This window comes from Salmo salar, chromosome ssa09, assembly GCF_905237065.1.
Source record: "Salmo salar chromosome ssa09, Ssal_v3.1, whole genome shotgun sequence".
In the NCBI taxonomy this organism is placed as follows: Eukaryota; Metazoa; Chordata; class Actinopteri; order Salmoniformes; family Salmonidae; genus Salmo; species Salmo salar.
The window spans coordinates 49,379,591-49,385,590 of record NC_059450.1 but is presented as its reverse complement, the minus strand read 5'-3'; positions in this window follow the sequence as shown (position 1 = coordinate 49,385,590).

Here is a 6,000-nt window from a genome sequence, read left to right as displayed (position 1 = left end):
GCAGCTCCTGTTGTTGAAGTGGTGCTGGAATAGTGGAGGCAGCTCCTGTTGTTGACATGGTGCTGGATTGTGGAGGCAGCTCCTGTTGTTGAAATGGTGCTGGAATATGGGAGGCAGCTCATGTTGTTGAAGTGGTGCTGGAGTAGTGGAGGCAGCTCCTGTTGTTGACATGGTGCTGGAATAGTGGAGGCAGCTCCTGTTGTTGAAGTGGTGCTGGAATAGTGGAGGCAGCTCCTGTTGTTGAAGTGGTGCTGGAATATTGTTGGCAGCTCCTGGTGTTGAAGTGGTGCTGGAATAGTGGAGGCAGCGCCTGTTGTTGACATGGTGCTGGAATAGTGGAGGCAGCTCCTGTTGTTGACATGGTGCTGGAATATTGGAGGCAGCTCCTGGTGTTGACAAGGTGCTGGAATAGTGGAGGCAGCTCCTGTTGTTGACATGGTGCTGGAATAGTGGAGGCAGCTCCTGTTGTTGAAGTGGTGCTGGAGTAGTGGAGGCAGCTCCTGTTGTTGACATGGTGCTGGAATAGTGGAGGCAGCTCCTGTTGTTGAAGTGGTGCTGGAATAGTGGAGGCAGCTCCTGTTGTTGACATGGTGCTGGATTGTGGAGGCAGCTCCTGTTGTTGAAATGGTGCTGGAATATTGGAGGCAGCTCCTGTTGTTGAAATGGTGCTGGAATATTGGAGGCAGCTCCTGTTGTTGAAGTGGTGCTGGAATAGTGCAGGCAGCTCCTGTTGTTGACATGGTGCTGGAATAGTGGAGGCAGCTCCTGTTGTTGACATGGTGCTGGATTATTGGAGGCTGCTCCTGTTGTTGAAGTGGTGCTGGAATACTGGAGGCAGCTCCTGTTGTTGAAATGGTGCTGGATTAGTGGAGGCAGCTCCTGTTGTTGAAATGGTGCTGGATTAGTGGAGGCAGCTCCTGTTGTTGAAGTGGTGCTGGAATAGTGGAGGCAGCTCCTGTTGACATGGTGCTGGATTGTGGGGGCAGCGCCTATTGTTGAATGGTGCTGGAATATTGGAGGCAGCTCCTGTTGTTGAAGTGGTGCTGGAATAGTGGAGGCAGCTCCTGTTGTTGACATGGTGCTGGAATAGTGGAGGCAGCTCCTGTTGTTGACATGGTGCTGGAATAGTGGAGGCAGCTCCTGGTGTTGAAATGGTGCTGGAATGGTGGAGGCAGCTCCTGGTGTTGACATGGTGCTGGAATAGTGGAGGCAGCGCCTGTTGTTGACATGGTGCTGGAATAGTGGAGGCAGCTCCTGTTGTTGACATGGTGCTGGAATATTGGAGGCAGCTCCTGGTGTTGACAAGGTGCTGGAATAGTGGAGGCAGCTCCTGTTGTTGACATGGTGCTGGAATAGTGGAGGCAGCTCCTGTTGTTGAAGTGGTGCTGGAGTAGTGGAGGCAGCTCCTGTTGTTGACATGGTGCTGGAATAGTGGAGGCAGCTCCTGTTGTTGAAGTGGTGCTGGAATAGTGGAGGCAGCTCCTGTTGTTGACATGGTGCTGGATTGTGGAGGCAGCTCTTGTTGTTGAAATGGTGCTGGAATATTGGAGGCAGCTCATGTTGTTGAAGTGGTGCTGGAGAAGTGGAGGCAGCTCCTGTTGTTGACATGGTGCTGGAATAGTGGAGGCAGCTCCTGTTGTTGAAGTGGTGCTGGAATAGTGGAGGCAGCTCCTGTTGTTGAAGTGGTGCTGGAATATTGTTGGCAGCTCCTGGTGTTGAAGTGGTGCTGGAATAGTGGAGGCAGCTCCTGTTGTTGACATGGTGCTGGAATAGTGGAGGCAGCTCCTGTTGTTGAAGTGGTGCTGGAATAGTGGAGGCAGCTCCTGTTGTTGACATGGTGCTGGATTGTGGAGGCAGCTCCTGTTGTTGAAATGGTGCTGGAATATTGGAGGCAGCTCATGTTGTTGAAGTGGTGCTGGAGTAGTGGAGGCAGCTCCTGTTGTTGACATGGTGCTGGAATAGTGGAGGCAGCTCCTGTTGTTGAAGTGGTGCTGGAATAGTGGAGGCAGCTCCTGTTGTTGAAGTGGTGCTGGAATATTGTTGGCAGCTCCTGGTGTTGAAGTGGTGCTGGAATAGTGGAGGCAGCTCCTGTTGTTGAAATAGTGCTGGAATAGTGGAGGCAGCTCCTGTTGTTGAAGTGGTGCTGGAATAGTGGAGGCAGCTCCTGGTGTTGACAAGGTGCTGGATTAGTGGAGGCAGCTCCTGTTGTTGAAATGTTGCTGGAATATTGGAGGCAGCTCCTGTTGTTGAAGTGGTACTGGAATAGTGGAGGCAGCTCCTGTTGTTGACATGGTGCTGGAATAGTGGAGACAGCTCCTGGTGTTGAAATGGTGCTGGAATAGTGGAGGCAGCTCCTGTTGTTGACATGGTGCTGGAATAGTGGAGGCAGCTCCTGTTGTTGAAGTGGTGCTGGAATAGTGGAGGCAGCTCCTGTTGTTGAAGTGGTGCTGGAATATTGTTGGCAGCTCCTGTTGTTGAAATGGTGCTGGAATAGTGGAGGCAGCTCCTGTTGTTGAAATAGTGTTGGAATAGTGGAGGCAGCTCCTGTTGTTGACATGGTGCTGGAATATTGGAGGCAGCTCCTGGTGTTGACAAGGTGCTGGAATAGTGGAGGCAGCTCCTGTTGTTGACATGGTGCTGGAATAGTGGAGGCAGCTCCTGTTGTTGAAGTGGTGCTGGAGTAGTGGAGGCAGCTCCTGTTGTTGACATGGTGCTGGAATAGTGGAGGCAGCTCCTGTTGTTGAAATGGTGCTGGAATAGTGGAGGCAGCTCCTGTTGTTGACATGGTGCTGGATTGTGGAGGCAGCTCCTGTTGTTGAAATGGTGCTGGAATATTGGAGGCAGCTCATGTTGTTGAAGTGGTGCTGGAGAAGTGGAGGCAGCTCCTGTTGTTGACATGGTGCTGGAATAGTGGAGGCAGCTCCTGTTGTTGAAGTGGTGCTGGAATAGTGGAGGCAGCTCCTGTTGTTGAAGTGGTGCTGGAATATTGTTGGCAGCTCCTGTTGTTGAAGTGGTGCTGGAATAGTGGAGGCAGCTCCTGTTGTTGACATGGTGCTGGAATAGTGGAGGCAGCTCCTGTTGTTGAAGTGGTGCTGGAATAGTGGAGGCAGCTCCTGTTGTTGACATGGTGCTGGATTGTGGAGGCAGCTCCTGTTGTTGAAATGGTGCTGGAATATTGGAGGCAGCTCCTGTTGTTGAAGTGGTGCTGGAGTAGTGGAGGCAGCTCCTGTTGTTGACATGGTGCTGGAATAGTGGAGGCAGCTCCTGTTGTTGAAATGGTGCTGGAATAGTGGAGGCAGCTCCTGTTGTTGAAGTGGTGCTGGAATATTGTTGGCAGCTCCTGTTGTTGACATGGTGCTGGAATAGTGGAGGCAGCTCCTGTTGTTGAAGTGGTGCTGGAATAGTGGAGGCGCTCCTGTTGTTGAAGTGGTGCTGGAATAGTGGAGGCAGCTCCTGTTGTTGACAAGGTGCTGGATTGTGGAGGCAGCTCCTGTTGTTGAAATGTTGCTGGAATATTGGAGGCAGCTCCTGTTGTTGAAGTGGTACTAGAATAGTGGAGGCAGCTCCTGTTGATGACATGGTGCTGGAATAGTGGAGACAGCTCCTGGTGTTGAAATGGTGCTGGAATAGTGGAGGCAGCTCCTGTTGTTGACATGGTGCTGGAATAGTGGAGGCAGCTCCTGTTGTTAACATGGTGCTGGAATAGTGGAGGCAGCTCCTGGTGTTGAAATGGTGCTGGAATAGTGGAGGCAGCTCCTGGTGTTGACATGGTGCTGGAGTAGTGGAGGCAGCTCCTGGTGTTGACATGGTGCTGGAATAGTGGAGGCAGCTCCTGGTGTTGACATGGTGCTGGAATAGTGGAGGCAGCTCCTGTTGTTGAAATGGTGCTGGAATAGTGGAGGCAGCTCCTGTTTTTCGAAGTGGTGCTGGAATAGTGGAGGCAGCGCCTGTTGTTGACATGGTGCTGGAATAGTGGAGGCAGCTCCTGTTGTTGACATGGTGCTGGAATAGTGGAGGCAGCTCCTGGTGTTGAAGTGGTGCTGGAATAGTGGACGCAGCTCCTGTTGTTGAAATAGTGCTGGAATAGTGGAGGCAGCTCCTGTTGTTGAAGTGGTGTTGGGATAGTGGAGGCAGCTCCTGTTGTTGACATGGTGCTGGAATAGTGGAGGCAGCTCCTGTTGTTGAAATGGTGCTGGAATAGTGGAGGCAGCTCCTGTTTTTCGAAGTGGTGCTGGAATAGTGCAGGCAGCTCCTGTTGTTGACATGGTGCTGGAATAGTGGAGGCAGCTCCTGTTGTTGACATGGTGCTGGATTATTGGAGGCTGCTCCTGTTGTTGAAGTGGTGCTGGAATACTGGAGGCAGCTCCTGTTGTTGAAATGGTGCTGGATTAGTGGAGGCAGCTCCTGTTGTTGAAATGGTGCTGGATTAGTGGAGGCAGCTCCTGTTGTTGAAGTGGTGCTGGAATAGTGGAGGCAGCTCCTGTTGACATGGTGCTGGATTGTGGGGGCAGCGCCTATTGTTGAATGGTGCTGGAATATTGGAGGCAGCTCCTGTTGTTGAAGTGGTGCTGGAATAGTGGAGGCAGCTCCTGTTGTTGACATGGTGCTGGAATAGTGGAGGCAGCTCCTGTTGTTGACATGGTGCTGGAATAGTGGAGGCAGCTCCTGGTGTTGAAATGGTGCTGGAATAGTGGAGGCAGCTCCTGGTGTTGACATGGTGCTGGAATAGTGGAGGCAGCGCCTGTTGTTGACATGGTGCTGGAATATTGGAGGCAGCTCCTGGTGTTGACAAGGTGCTGGAGTAGTGGAGGCAGCTCCTGTTGTTGACATGGTGCTGGAATAGTGGAGGCAGCTCCTGTTGTTGAAGTGGTGCTGGAGTAGTGGAGGCAGCTCCTGTTGTTGACATGGTGCTGGAATAGTGGAGGCAGCTCCTGTTGTTGAAGTGGTGCTGGAATAGTGGAGGCAGCTCCTGTTGTTGACATGGTGCTGGATTGTGGAGGCAGCTCCTGTTGTTGAAATGGTGCTGGAATATTGGAGGCAGCTCATGTTGTTGAAGTGGTGCTGGAGAAGTGGAGGTAGCTCCTGTTGTTGACATGGTGCTGGAATAGTGGAGGCAGCTCCTGTTGTTGAAGTGGTGCTGGAATAGTGGAGGCAGCTCCTTTTGTTGAAGTGGTGCTGGAATATTGTTGGCAGCTCCTGGTGTTGAAGTGGTGCTGGAATAGTGGAGGCAGCTCCTGTTGTTGAAATAGTGTTGGAATAGTGGAGGCAGCTCCTGTTGTTGAAGTGGTGCTGGAATATTGGAGGCAGCTCCTGTTGTTGAAGTGGTACTAGAATAGTGGAGGCAGCTCCTGTTGTTGACATGGTGCTGGAGTAGTGGAGGCAGCTCCTGTTGTTGACATGGTGCTGGAATAGTGGAGGCAGCTCCTGGTGTTGAAATGGTGCTGGAATAGTGGAGGCAGCTCCTGTTGTTGACATGGTGCTGGAATAGTGGAGGCAGCTCCTGTTGTTGACATGGTGCTGGAATAGTGGAGGCAGCTCCTGTTGTTGAAATGGTGCTGGAATAGTGGAGGCAGCTCCTGGTGTTGAAATGGTGCTGGAATAGTGGAGGCAGCTCCTGTTGTTGAAATAGTGCTGGAATAGTGGAGGCAGCTCCTGTTGTTGAAGTGGTGTTGGGATAGTGGAGGCAGCTCCTGTTGTTGACATGGTGCTGGATTGTGGAGGCAGCTCCTGTTGTTGAAATGGTGCTGGAATATTGGAGGCAGCTCCTGTTGTTGAAGTGGTACTAGAATAGTGGAGGCAGCTCCTGTTGTTGACATGGTGCTGGAATAGTGGAGGCAGCTCCTGTTGTTGACATGGTGCTGGAATAGTGGAGACAGCTCCTGGTGTTGAAATGGTGCTGGACTAGTGGAGGCAGCTCCTGTTGTTGACATGGTGCTGGAATAGTGGAGGCAGCTCCTGTTGTTGACATGGTGCTGGAATAGTGGAGGCAGCTCCTGGTGT